The sequence below is a fragment of the Leucopleurus acutus genome (genome assembly GCF_964270905.1).
Source record: "Leucopleurus acutus genome assembly, chromosome: 11".
Classification (NCBI taxonomy): Eukaryota; Metazoa; Chordata; class Mammalia; order Artiodactyla; family Delphinidae; genus Leucopleurus; species Leucopleurus acutus.
The window spans coordinates 62,329,136-62,344,319 of NC_139152.1; the positions used below are offsets into that span (position 1 = coordinate 62,329,136).

A 15,184-nucleotide genomic window follows, 5' to 3' on the forward strand; every position below is an offset into this window, starting at 1 on the left:
CCATCTCTAGAAAATATTGTTCCTATTATATTTTATGTAAATGGGATCCCAATTTCATTTCCAATACAGAAATCCTTACTTAATCATAGTCAACCTCTTTTGAATAGTTTTTAGTGAAAAAAACCTCATTACTTCACTAAGCGGCCTATTATTTTTTGAGGACTTTTAATTGTTAGGAGGTTCTTTATTGTGCTGAACTGAAATCTGTCTCTATAGATTTCATGAACCCACTGAGCCTAGTTCTGCCCTTTTCGGTGGCACAGAATGAGTCTAGTATTGGATCTTCACAGTCCTTACATGGGTGGGGAGGGGAAGGCATGGGCCAAGGATATCTCTGCATAGATTTCAGGGCTCTGTGAACTTAGTTGGGAAAAAAAAATGACATCTTTATTTTCACTTATCTGTAACCAAATTTAGATTTCCTTCAATTATGTACGGAGGCAACAAACCTCAGTAGTTCTTAACAGTCTCCATGACTTTGTCGACAACAGAAATCACACATATCTTCATGTGACATTCCAGTTGTTCCAGAAATCTTGAAGTGTCATTGACAGCATAACTTTGCAATTTCAGAGGTTATTAAGCCTGTTGCTACTTCTTGTTATTTATTGTGCTAATTAAAAAAATCATATACATTGCTGTATCGCAAACTTGTTTTATTTATTTATTTATTTATTTAATTTATTATTTTTTTTGCGGTACGCGGGCCTCTCACTGTTGTGGCCTCTCCCGTTGCGGAGCACAGGCTTTGGACGCGCAGGCCCAGCGGCCATGGCTCACGGGCCCAGCCGCTCCGCGGCATGTGGGACCCTCCCGGACCGGGGCACGAACCCGTGTTCCCTGCATCGGCAGGCGGACCCTCAACCACTGCGCCACGAGGGAAGCCCTGTTTGTTTTTCGGCCATGCCACACAGCATGCGGATCTTCGTTCCCCGAACCCGTGCCCCCTGCAGTGGAAGCATGAAGTCTTAACCACTGGACTGCCATGGAAGTCCCACAAACTTGTTTTAAAAAATATTTTGTTGGGCTTCCCTGGTGGCGCAGTGGTTGAGAGTCCGCCTGCTGATGTAGGGGACACGGGTTCGTGCCCCGGTCTAGGAAGATCCCACATGCCGGCTGGGCCCGTGAGCCATGGCCGCTGAGCCTGCTCGTCCGGAGCCTGTGCTCCGCAACTGGAGAGACCACAACAGTGAGAGGCCCGCGTACCACAAAAAAAAAAAAAAAAAAAAAAAAATTTGTTGATTGTATTTCAATATAATTGGTTTCCTTGTAATTCTATGTGTTATGGTTTGTGCATTTTGAAGTATTGTTCTAAGAAAGCATTCATAAGCTTCACTGGACCACCAAAGAGCATAAAATGTTTAGAAACTCTGATCTAATTGCTTGTTGATGAGTCGGGTCTTCAAATATTAAAAAACAGCTCTGTTTCCCCAAGCTTTCTCTTTTCCAGACTCAAAGTTCCTAGTATCCTATTTCAGGACAAGTCCTCAGGAAGCTGCAGCCTGGGAGGGGCCAGCACGGGAAATGAGATCCTCCCACTGGAGAGTTGGAGCCTGCGACACAGGAGCAGAGCCAGCTGCCGGTGCAGGTACCAATACTATTCTATGCAGAGCACAGGCAGTAGAGAGAAGGCCAACAGAAAATGGCTGGTATTTCAAGAAAGCACTTCATATGTCTGGGTGCGTTGTTGGGGGTGAAGGTAGTAGTAACACAAAATAGCAGAGGACACTGCTCAGAGGGGAATGGAAAAAACATTCATCAGGCATCACGCTGGACAATTTACAGACATTATTGGATTTATGTTCATAACAAACCAGTATGGTGGATATTAACATGACTTGGGAAAGTCAGTTAGCTGGTAAGCATGTTCTGGGGTATGGTGGGAGGATTTCAGCTGTTTGGGGGTGGGAGTGGGGTTGGCAAGAGGCAAGCAAGACCTTAGTTCTAAAGTGACTTGTGGAATTAGGCAAGGTGCCAAGAAGTACTCAGGCACAGCAAACAAAACAGAAACCACTGATCAGAACTGGTACTCAAAATGGCACCTGGGGGCTTCCCTGGTGGCGCAGTGGTTGAGAGTCCACCTGCCGATGCAGGGGACACGGGTTCGTGCCCCAGTCCGGGAGGGTCCCACATGCCGTGGAGTGGCTAGGCCCGTGAGCCATGGCCACTGAGCCTGCGCGTCTGGAGCCTGTGCTCCGCAACGTGAGAGGCCGCAATGGTGAGAGGCCCTCGTACCGCCAAAAAAAAAAAAAAGTGGCACCTGGGTTTCTAGAACAAAGAGAAATGTACACTGACCCTTTCACCTCTGTGCCTTTGCTCATGGCCTTCCTTCTGGCTGATTCCTCTATGACACCCAAACTCCAGGCTTTTCTGCCTTCGATAGACCAAATCCCTGTCAACTGATCATCTGTCTTCAGGGACCTCATTCAACGTATAACACCCTTTCTTGCCGTTCACTTATTTTCCCCTCTCAACCTGGAGTAGCTTAATAAAGAATCAAAGCGTTCTTCTTCAACTGAGATTGCCAGTTTACCTTCAAGATCACAACTAAATGACTAGCGAGAGTGCCAATGAGTGTGTTTCTAAATCAGTCATTATTCATGTCAAGAAAAATGCCATACTGATATTTTAAATAGTCAATGAAGTTTTTTAAAAGGATGAATGTTTTCATCAGGTACTTTTCCCTCAAGGATTTTGAAACCTACCCGTGGAAGCTATTGTTTAAAAAACATAATATTAATTATCCTTTATGCAAAAGATTTATTGGATGAACATCAATGAGTCTGAAAGGGTATATAAAAGATAGGTTTCATCCTATTATTGGTGTTTGGATGCACCATAATAATGACAGAATTCATTTCAATTCAAGAAGCATTTACTGAGCAAATGCTATTAACAGAAGGTACTCACTCTGGGAGATCAATCAGATACGTGCTCTGCCTTTGAAATGCTTTTCATTTAATGGCAGAGACAAACATAATAAAGAAATGCTTACGGAGGCTTAGTGTTAAATAACAATACCTTCTTTCTAGCTAGAAATAAGTTTTGGAGGATAGGCATTGTTTTTTTCTTTCCTCCCCCCACCCCCTACCATTTCCTTCCTCCTTCCTTTTCTTAACTTTTTTTTTTTTTTTGGCCACGCTTGTGGGATCTTAGTTCCCTGGGGCAGGGATTGAACCCAGGCCACGGCAGTGAAAGTGCCGAGTCCTACCCACTGGGCTGCCAGGGAATTCCCATCCTTCCTTTTATTAACTTTTAAAACCACTCATGGCATCTAATATACACACTTCCTATAAGAGATTTCTAATGAATTTCAGGTGGATATGTCGAACTCAAGTATTTTCATTAAACGTTTCAAGATGGTAGGCCTTGATTATTAGACACCCTATGGTGTGTGTCTACATCAATGCTGTGAGAGTAATTCTTTTTGCAAATTACTAATTGATTTGTTTATTCAAACTAAAAGGTTTTCCTTTGCACAATCTCTTGGATTTTACCTTTAGAGACAGTGTGAGTGTTCCAAGTCAGGTTGGTTCTCTGAGCCTTAGTTTGTTTGTAAATGATATTGCTGGGCTAAATGATGTCTAGGATCTGAGACCAACTCTAACATTTCTGTACTTCACTGGCACTTATCAAGAGAGGCCCACTTTATTTATATAGCCAGTCACTCAGGTTCAAAATGGTCATTCAGTTCTGTAATGGAAGCAACATCCATGTGAGGAAAATGTCAAGATGTTTTAGGTAGAACCTTATTATAACATGGCTTAGTGTTAGGAAACATATGTGTGTATGTATGTGTCATTGGTTGAACCAAAGTCTGGAAAATGCTCACATAAAATAAACGCCCTCTGTAAGTTTGTTAGCTGATTATGCAGGTAAGTGTCTTTTTACATAGTACCAAAAAGACTTTTCTTGAATTAAAATTAATTCTCCGGCCTATATTAGCATATGAACTTTCAACCACATAAATGAACATTTTTCATGTATATTTTTCCACATGAGAGATGAAAAGAGTTCCTTAATACTGACTCAGCCATAGCTTTCATCTTCATAATATTTTAAAATACATTCTTCAAATGTAAATTACAAATAGTTTGAAAACTGACGGTTCTTTCTTAAAAAGTAATTTCTTTGAATTAAAATGTGTATTTTGGAATAAGATGGAATACATACTGCACACTTAAAGAGATTTCTTTTTGAGGTTTACAAGTGTGAAATAATGTGCAAGGGCATTAACTCTTATTTATGACAATCCCATAAGGAAAGGTAAGAAAAAGTCTTCAGGATACTTTCTTTTTAAAAAAGTAAAGTTCTTTGATCATTGATATTGAGAGTTTCAATTAAGTGCCATATATTTTGGTCACACCTTAACTTTTCTTGTAATGCGAGTAAATCCTAGAGGAACACATAGGCAAAGGCAATGAACGTAGCCTGGTTGAGATGTGTAATAGTGACGAGGGAGCAATAAGATGTGAAGCCAGTTGGGGGAGGAAATACTCAGGCAACTGCAGCCTTCCTCACTCCCACCTGAAGTTCACCTAAGACCTTTCTACCACTTATCCAAGACAATCCTGATCCCTGTGACAACACACCTCCAACCACCAGGTGCTTAAGAGCTAACTACTATACCTCTTAAAAAGGGGTGTTTGGGCTTCCCTGGTGGCGCAGTGGTTGAGAGTCCGCCTGCCGATGCAGGGGACGCGGGTTCGTGCCCTGGTCCGGGAGGATCTCACAAGCCGCGGAGCGGCTGGGCCCGTGAGCCATGGCCGCTGAGCCTGCGCGTCCGGAGCCTGTGCTCCACAACAGGAGAGGCCACAACAGTGAGAAGCCCGCGTACCGCAAAAAAAAAAAAAAGAGGTGTTTGAAGCTGCAAAATACGTAAGTGGAATGATGACAAGAAAGTGTAATCTACTGAGGTGGGAACATGCCTTAGGCATTATAAAAACTTAACAAGCTATAATATCCAGCAGAACGATTCTTTAAGTCTTACACACTTTTGTACCATTTTGCCCCTTGTTGTTTACCCAGGCACCCACCAGAGGAAAGAACAACAAAAAAATTGAACTTTTGTTCAAATAATACTAATACTCAGTCATCATTAGTAGAAATAATAGCTCTAAAATATCAACCATGATGTTAGATATTCCAAAGCTACTTGCAAATGCAGCGTGAATATCAAACTTTCTCAAAATTTGGAGTCCTAGTGATAATTACATTTATTGTCAATTGAAGTAGATAAAAAATAGCACCAGAAATCTCCCCTTTGTAGGTCAGTGTTCACTGCTGAGTGTGCTGTAATTATATACACTAAATGAGCTACAGCTTGAGCTAATAATACCATACTGAGTACTAGAAAGCTGTAATTATACAACAACATAATGTATGCTTGGCAAGATTTTCAGTATTTGGGAATCTACTGTCAAATAGCATCTGGCGGAGTTAAAAGTCCAACTTGGGGGGTTAGAAGAATTGGCTTAGACTGAACTAATTTGTGGCATTGTGGCCCAAGCAGAATAAGTCATATGCCTGTTAGACAAATCCAATGATAATGAATACATCTAGAAATAGTGCAAAGTCATATAATCACGTGACTTTAAAACACAAAGCATTTCCAAGATTGAACACCTGCTACGTACCTATGCACTGTACCGGGTGTAGGAGATTTAAAACAAAACAAAACAAAACAGGAGAGGAAGAAAGAATTCCTGACTGCTGATTCCTTATAATTATGACATAGGGTGAATTCGGGTTTTCATAGAGATATGTACAAAGTATAATGAATTAACAATGTTATTGACAGCTCTGCTGTCTTTAATGATGACCTACATTAAATCACTACTCTATTGCTTTGTTTGAAAATGTTTCCTTTAAATCTCATGTTCTTCTTATATTTTTTAATAGAATTACACAGGAGAGCCTTCATAGAGATGTTTTTGTTATGATTTTCTCCCTCCTTGCTAAGCCATCATATTTTACTTTGAGTCCTGCCTACTTTACTAAGGGCAGCTAAGATTATCCCACTGTTACAAATTTGTCCTTCCATCTGTCCCACGTAATAGATACAGAGAAATCTGTTCTCTTTAATACAGTTAATGTAGTGTTTCTTCTGTATACCTTACCTCTGAGATCCATTTAGCTTACAAAAAGCTTTATGTAGAAATCTATTTGATGGTATTTAAAGTACATATGCTTATATGTAATAAAAGTATTTTATTTTATTCTGGTAGAAATTACTCATTGGCCAGGTGATTCTTTGGGCTTTGTAGGTGGTAAAGAAATTTTCAGTCTGATTGATTTGATCATTTTCAGGAACTTGCTTTAAAGACATTTAGATTTCTTGTGACTATTTTGGGAAATTTCCAGCTTCTACAGTTGTATGTTTGCATGGAAACCTGTCCAAGTTTATTATGACGAAGCATAATTTTATTTTGTACATGTTGTTCAATTCAGGGAAAGGCGTGTACGTTTTGATGCAACTAATCTCTTGAAGCTCTTATTAAGCAATAAACTTGGATCATCAGGCAAAAATGATCACTTTGACTTAGCCACTTTTGATAGGTCATCACTTAGGAAACTATTCAAGAGATTTTTTCATCTTCTAATTCATGTGCATAAATTTTCTTCCCATTGTGAGTACTGGTGAGAATGTTCAGAGGTTATTAAGTATGACTACTCAAAGAAAGCCATAGATTACTGCACTGCTTGCTGAGATAAAGCCATACAAGTGGTTGTACACTTTTGTAACATAATACATTCCTGAAATTCATAATTATATGACAAAAAAGGACATATGAATTAGGAAGTTAACAGTAATTATAGGTATTTATTAGGCAGAATTGAATAAGCTGATTGCTGAAATGCAAAGCAGATTTACCTGTGCCATTAAATTAGACCGGCTAATTACTGCAGTGTGATCCACAAGTGTTCTCTTCACTGTTTCTCTTGCTATTGATAAGTCACGGGATTCTTGGTTTCTCCCTATCTACTTCAGAGGAAGCACACAATTTGTTTTTCTTTTTTATCCTTTTCCTTCCTTTCTTCCTTCCTCCCTTCTGCCTTTCCTTCTCTCCTTCCTCCTCTCTTTCTTTCTTTTCAGATAAGATAATCGCAACTGAATCAACAGAAAGGCTTAGAGCTTATAAGAGAATTCAGTAAGAATGCCAGATACAACAAGATCCGCTCACAAAAATCATTAGTGTTCCTCTGCATCAGCAATAGTCAACTAAAAATAGAACAGATTCTGTGATGTCATTCATAATGCCATTCAAAACTATCAACTGAATTTAACCAAATAAACACTGTACAAGATCTCTATGGAGAAAAGTTTTAAGGGTACAAAAGCCTAAATAAATGGAGTGTTATACCACACTCATGAAATGGAAGGCAACAGTGTAAAGATGTCACTTCTCTAAAATTAATCAATAAATTCAATCCCAATTAAAATTCCAGTAGAACTTTAAAAAAATGAATTAAACATATTTATTCTAACATGTGTAAGATGACTAAATATATTATGAATAATTAAAGCAATTTTGAAAAAGGGCAGTGAAAGGGGGGAACCTCACTGCCAGGTATCAGACAACTGATACATGCATGTAGAGAAAGAATTGATAAATTATTTAATAGATTAAGGAAATATGTTATGGAGAAAAGTAATGCTGGATTCTTAGCCTATACCAGTGTTTCTCAACCAGTTTTTTCATTACTATCCTTTGGAGAAAAATTTTTAGGTAAAATTTTTTCCTAATTTTCCTCCTTTCCCAATAAAATTTTAATACCCTGGATATAGAATATATCTGTTTATGGCCCTTGAAGGGCTATAAACAATTGTACTATCCAAGGGTTTTCTTACCCCCTAAGAACCAATTTCACTTTCTTAGGAGTGCCATTACCCCCACTGAGAATGCATGTTTATACCATATACAAGGGTGAAATCCAGTTGGATTAAAGTCTTAAATGGAAAAAGCAAATCTAAAAAGGCTAATGGAAAAGGAGAAAGAAACATGTAGATTATTCTTCTAGCTTTGGGGTGTGGAGGAACTTTTTTTTTTGCGATACGCGGGCCTCTCACTGTTGTGGCCTCTCCCGTTGCGGAGCACAGGCTTCGGACGCGCAGGCTCAGCGGCCATGGCTCGCGGGCCCAGCCACTCCGCGGCATGTGGGATCTTCCCGGACCGGGACGCGAACCTGTGTCCCCTGCATCGGCAGGCGGACTCCCAACCACTGCGCCACCAGGGAAGCCCAATGGAGGAACTTCTTAAACCAACACTCAGAAACACAAACTCTAAGATTAAAAAAAGAAATGGATGGAAAATATATTAAAATTAAGAACTCATTTTTAAAAGATATAATAGGCAAAGTTCATATACAGATCAAAAATTGGAAAACGATGTTTGAAACAACCAGAGGAATGGCCAAGATGGCAGAGTAGGAAGACCCGAGCTCACCTCCTCCCATGGGCAAACCAAAATTACAGCTCTTTACAGAGCAACTATTGATTACAATTGCAGAGGTTCTCCCCAAGGAGTGAGGGGTCTGAGTCCCACATTGGGCTCCCCATTTTGGAGGGTCCTGCACCAGGAAGATGGGCCCCCAGAGCATTTGGATTTGAAGGCCAGTGGGGCTTACTTTCAGGAGAACCTGAGGGCTATCAGCTAGGACTTCCACTTCCACTGTGGCTAGGACTTCCACCACAATCAGATAAAGAAAAGAAATAAAAGGAATTCAGATTGGAAAGGAAGAATTAAAATTGTCACTGTTTGCAGACAACATAATACTACATATAGAAAATCCTAAAGAAACCACCAAAAACCTACTAGAACTCATCAATGAACTTGGTAAAGTTCCAGAATACAAAATTAATATACAGAAACCCAATGCATTTCTATACATCAACAGTTAACTATCAGAAAAAGAAATTAAGAAAACAATCCCATTTATAATTACATCAAAAAGAAAAAAATACCTAGAAATAAATCTGAGGAGGTAAAGACTGATACTCAGGAAACTACAAGGTACTGATGAAAGAAGTTGAAAGGGCACAAACAGATGGAAAGATATAATGTGCTCATGGATTGGAAGAATTAATATTGCTAAAATGACCATACTACCCAAGGCAATCTACAGATTCAATGCAATCCCTATTAAATATCAATGGCATTTTTTCAAATGAATTTATTTATTTATTTTTGGCTGCACTGGGTCATTGTTGCTATGCGCGGGCTTTCTCTAGTTGCAGTGAAAAGGGGCTACTCTTCATTGCAGTGCACGGGCTTTCAATGGCATTTTTATTTTATTTATTTATTTTTTTTGTGATACATGGGCCTCTCACTGTTGTGGCCTCTCCCGTTGCAGAGCACAGGCTCCAGACGCACAGGCTCAGAGGCCATGGCTCACGGACCCAGCTGCTCCATGGCATGTGGGATCTTCCCGGACCGGGGCACCAACCTGTGTCCCCTGCATCAGTAGGCAGACTCTCAACCACTGCACCAGCAGGGAAGCCCATCAATGGCATTTTTAAACACAAAAGACCTTGAATAAACAAAACAATTTTGAGAAAGAAGAACAAAATGGAGGTGTCACACTCCCCAATTTCAAACTTACTGCAAAGCTACAGTAATCAAACCAGTATGGTACTGGCACAAAAACAGACACATAGATCAATGGAACAAACCAGAGAGCCCAGAAATGAACCCACTCTTATATGGGCAATTAATCTACAACAAAAGAGGCAAGAATATACAATGGGGAAAAGACAGCTTCTTCAACGAATCATGTTGGGAAAACTGGACAGTTACATGCAAAAGAACCAAACTGGACTACTTTCTTATACCATGCACAAAAATAAGTTCGAAATGGTTTAAAGACTTAAATGTAAGACGTGAAACCATAAAACTTGTAGAAGAAAACATAAGCAGTACACTCTTTGACATCTATCTTAGTAATTTTCTTTCTTTTTTTTTTTTTTGATATGTCTCCTCAGGCAAGGGAAACAAAAGCAAAATAAACAAATGGGACTATATCAAACTAAAAAGCTTTTGTACAGCAAAGGAAACTATCAACAAAACAAAAAGGCCACCTACTGAATGGCAGAAGGGTGTATTTTGCTTATATAGTAGGATGGGTCCTTATGATGGAGAGGGGAATAAGGGTGGGAATCAAGGATGAAGGAGGAAAATTAAACAAAAGCAAATAAGAGAGGGCCCTTGCAAAGACTAGCAAAGATGTTGTTAGCAATGTCATGAGTATCTCAACTTTCCCCACCTGAAATCCAAAACCCAAAACAACACAGTATAGATTACCTTTTACCACATTCCAGCAAATAACCTGAAATGGTCTGAGACTTGTGAACACTAATTCCAACCAAGTTGTGGTGACAGGCCTTGCCTGAGCCTAACTCCCAATTTGCATTCTGTGTTCTATATCCAAGGATATATATTGCTTATATATTCTAATGGGTCCCTACAATGGAGAGGGAAATGGAGGTGGGAATCAAGAATGAAGAAGATAAAAGAAAACAAAACCAAATGAGAGGGAACCCTTGCCCAGACTGATGTTGGCAGCATGCCACGAGTAAATCAGTTCTCTCTACCTTAGGTTCAAAACCCAAAAGAACAAAATATAGATTTTATCACATTACAGCAAACAACTTGTAGTGGTCTGAGACTTGCGAACTCTGATGCCAACTCCAACTTGAATTGTTTTCATTCTTTTTTTGATCCTTGAACTCTGTTGTCTCTTTCCTATGTCACCTCTTCCATTAGAGCTAGTCATTTGACTTTCTGCTCTCTCTAAAGGACTTTCGATCAAACGTGTCCCTCATCTTTACAAATTTCTTATTACCTTAGAATAGGGTCATTCTGGTCTTTAAGGGCCCAACAACTCTGCCTCAGCCCACTTGGCTAGCATAGTGGCCAGGCTTATCAGGACCCCCAGGCAGTACCACTCAGTGTATGGAAAGTGTCTTGGGTAAGCAAGGGCCTCAGAACTCACCGGGGGTACCAAAGTCTCTCATGAATATTGTGAGCAACTCTTTCTACCTAAGGCAGTGGTTGTGGCTGGTGGTGGGAAGCAATTGTAATGGGGGAGATAGAGGATGAAGGAGTCGGGAGAGAAGGATAAAATGAGAGAGGAGAGCAAGAGGTGACTAGGAAAAAACGCACAGTTTGCTTCCCATTACAGTTTATCAGATTCAGCATGTAATATGTTAATTTAAGAGTAAGTGTGTGTTGGGATAGAAGGCAGCCACACTTGAGTGACCCCAGGGCATCAGACAGGAAATAAGACAATCTGACTTTAGCTCTCTTTGAGTTAGATATCTGAGTGGTAGGTGCATGGGCTGTGGAATGCTGAAAGGGAAGGTTCTTCCCTCATTTGACAACTACAAACAAATGAAAAGATTTAAAACATTAGAAATTTGATAGTTTATACAAGAGATCCTGCCAATTTCACATACCAGCTACTGACAATGTGGTTATTTGTTGTTTGATATTAAGCTTGTTCCTGTTATTCTGTGCCAAGAGCATTTGCAAGATCTGATCAATAAAAGGAGGAATATTTTTATGTATACCACACACCAAATAAAGTGGTATCCTCGTATATTCAATGATTTGAACGATATAGAAGTTTATTTCTCTCTCACATAATAGTTCAGGCATGAGCAGTACAGGGCTGTTATGATGACTGCATTGTCAGGTCCTAGGCTTCTTTTAGCTGTGTTTTCAACCATATCTAGAGGGTGAGCTTTGTCTTTAAGAGCAGAGATGGTTCATCATCATCACCATATCCCTGATACCGGAGATGGAGGAAAGAATGTTCTCTCCTCCCCTTTCCTGGCACAAACTGGGAATCACGCTCAACAGTTAGCTCACATCCTAATGGCCAAAATTTTATTACATGACTACACACCTAGTTGCAGAGGAATCTGGGAAATGTAGTTTTTATGGGGTTGTCTGTGCCAACCGAAGATTTTTCTTACTCTCGACGAAGAGAAAAATACATTTTGGATGACAACTGCCAGTCTTAGCCATGGTAGAATATTCATAAAAAATTTGATCTGAGATCTTTTTGTCAAGGGGAGGGCAATGATAAGAGCTTACTCTTTCAATGATGAAGGCTATGAAGAGTTCAGTTCAAATAATGTAAATATCTGACGTGATCCCTGTCCTTGAGGAACTTATAGCCTCACGGAGGGACACAAGAATATATACCAATTATTTCAATACAAAATAAGATTTAAAAAAAATTTTATTTATTTATTTTTGGCTGCGTTGGGTCTTCGTTGCTGCACATGGGCTTTCTCTAGGTGCAGCAAGCGGGGGCTGCCCTTCTTTACGGTGCGTGGGCTTCTCATTGCAGTGGCTTCTCTTTGTTGCGGAGCATGGGCTCTAGGCGTGTGGGCTTCAGTAGTTGTGGCTTGTGGGCTTCAGTAGTTGTGTCTCGCAGGCTCTGGAGCACAGGCTCAGTAGTTGTGGCACACGGGCTTAGTTGCTCCGCGGTATGTGGGATCTTCCCAGACCAGGGCTCGAACCCATGTTCCCTGCACTGGCAGGCAGATTCTTAACCACTGCGTCACCAGGGAAGTCCCCAAAATAAGATTTTAACTTAAGCATACACAAAATGCCATGTATAAACAAGAATGGAGAACTGATCCAGATATGAGCTCTTTGAAGATGCCCATGCTGAACACCAAGGATGAAACAAGTCTCAAAGGAATAAGCCTATAAAGAACTATAGAAATTAAATGTTAAAAGAATTTTTCAACAAAAATTGTTTGTAAACTAATAACTGTAGTTTACTTCCTTCAGTGGAGTGATAATATTACCAGTAGGCCTGGCAATATTCTCAGTGACATCTTTGGCGGGTCAGCAGCTCCCCAAAGCTTCAGCACATTCCAGTTTTGCTACTCCTGGTGCCACAGCGCTTCAGGAGCTGGCCCCAGGTAACACTGGTCTCTGTCCTTTGAAGCAGGAATAGTTAAGTGTCTGTTTACTTGGTTAGACCCTCAGTAAGTAAAACCTCACTTAGGACAAGAATCGAATGTCACCCCGGTTTCACTGGCTCTCGCTCTCGCCTGCTAATACAGGATCTCAGTGTTCTGAGATCTGCAAAGGGCCCTCCCCAGCCCAAGTATTTATGAAGGTCCCCAGGGTGTCTCTCCCACATGTTCCTCAAACAAGCCTGGTCAGTTAACCTACAGCAAAGGTCATTTTGTTTCCATCCTCTTACCCCAACCCTTCTCCACTGAGCACGTCAACCTCCTTCTCTAGATAGAACTGGTCTGCAAGACACTGCAGTCACTTCCGTGGCTGTTCTTGCTGGGCATTCCTGCCTCCTCACAGTCGATGCGCCCAGTACAGGGAAGCCCTGGCCGTGCCAACAGCGTGTGGAATTCTCCCTTCCTTCTTTTAGGAGCCTACCAATACAGGGCAGTTATCTCACGTTATCTTTGTGAACGAAACGTTTTCACTTAGAGTTACTCTCTGCTAGCCATTCCCACCCTGGGTGGAATGTGAGTCTGTGGGGCCTTATCTGATGGCAAAGACACCACATAATACTCAAAATTGCCCCCCGCCCACAGCTTTGATGTCTCTTCCCTTTCTCAGGGAGTGCTTCTCTCTAGAGGGCTCCCCCTTCACTCTTGCAAATTCTTGAAGCCGCACCCCTGTGGTTCACCAGAAGAGCCCTGAGATGTCTGAGTTCCACTTGGCTTCAAAGTGGGACATCTTCCAACACCAAGTTAAGGAAGGACAAAGTACATATTATATTACACTCCTCATTTTTTTTTTTTTTTGCGGTACGCGGGCCTCTCACCATTGTGGCCTCTCCCGTTGCGGAGCACAGGCTCTGGACGCGCAGGCTCAGTGGCCATGGCTCAGGGGCCTAGCCGCTCCGCGGCATGTGGAATCCTCCCAGACCGGGGCACGAACCCGTGTTCCCTGCATCGGCCCACAGACTCTCAACCACTGCGCCACCAGGGAAGCCCGCACTCCTCATTTTCTGACATTACCTCTGAGACACAGCTCCTCCCTCCTAACCTAGCTGTAAATTACAAGTTTCATTAGAAACCCCGAAGCCCATCTCTTTGCTCTTTGAGCACAGAACAGTTGTCCAGAAGAGGAACACTTAGTGCAATAAAGATTTAAGAAATTCCTTCTGATGTGTTCTCCCTTTTCCGTAATCTGGTTGCCTTCCCTGTGGACAGCCCCTTTGCCATTCTAACCATAGGAAAGCGCAAGCGCGTGCGCACGCGTGTGGCAAAAGAGAAGGATGTGATATGTGGACAGTTTGTGTCGGATAAGAAAGGGAAATAGAAAGCCTCTCCTGTATTGGGTGAGAAGAAAAAAAGGAAGCAAAGTTTACACCATTAAATGGGAGTGTCCAGGCATAATAAGAAAACAAATAGTTGGCTTAGGTGAGCCCATAAAGGCCAGGGAGGCATGACACAAGCATATTTCAAAATCCTTTTTTTTATGCTAATGGACCCTTTGAGTGGGTGGTGCTGACTTAGCTCCCCACTGAGATGATTACCTGCTGTCTTTGTAGCCAAAGCTGTAGGTATCTGGCTCTTGACAGCAGCCTGACACTGATCTGAATGATATAGAAGTTAGAGTAATCTGCATTGTTTTAACAACATGAATTCATGACTTTCACTGGTGGCATAATTGATGCTGGCAACTAAAAATTACTTTACTTAGGTGATTTGAAAAGTGAGTTATCCAGAGAGCATCAGCTCTAACTCCCAGGGGTAGCCCATTAGCATTGTGCCAAATGGCAACAGATGCCAGCAGTAAATTACAAACAGTGACTATGCAATCAGCTGTGAGCTCTCAGAGCCCAGCATCTGTGGGCATTTAACCACTAGCACTTCTGCCACATATTCCTTCCAAGGTGATATTCCATGCTTCACTTAGCTGATCAGGACAACGAGGACCCTTAGCTGGAAAAGAAGTAAATAATGATTTAAATTGTTGGTTTGTCTCATTCCTAGTGAGGAAGAAAAGCACTGTATTAATGATTTCAGCATTTAGAGCTGAATACATAATTCCCTTCATGGCAACAATTCATGAAAGCAACTTTACCTGTTTTGAAGCTTTGCTTCCCCACCTCTCTCCCCCACCCCTGAGGATTATGAAGGACTGTGCTGGATGCTTTACCAGATGGGGGAATCTGAATCTTTTAAATC

General features: G+C 41.2%; 1 pseudogene across 1 annotated transcript in view; it reads left to right on the forward strand.

Moving 5' to 3' along the window:
- Positions 1-14,312, forward strand: part of LOC309968949 — a 54,020-nt pseudogene extending 39,708 nt beyond the window's left edge. Inside the window, exons 5-6 of the transcript in view lie at positions 12,807-12,940; positions 14,204-14,312. The product of the transcript in view is annotated as an uncharacterized misc_RNA (transcript). The remainder of the gene's footprint in view (positions 1-12,806; positions 12,941-14,203) is intronic.
- The last annotated feature ends 872 nt before the right edge of the window (positions 14,313-15,184 follow it).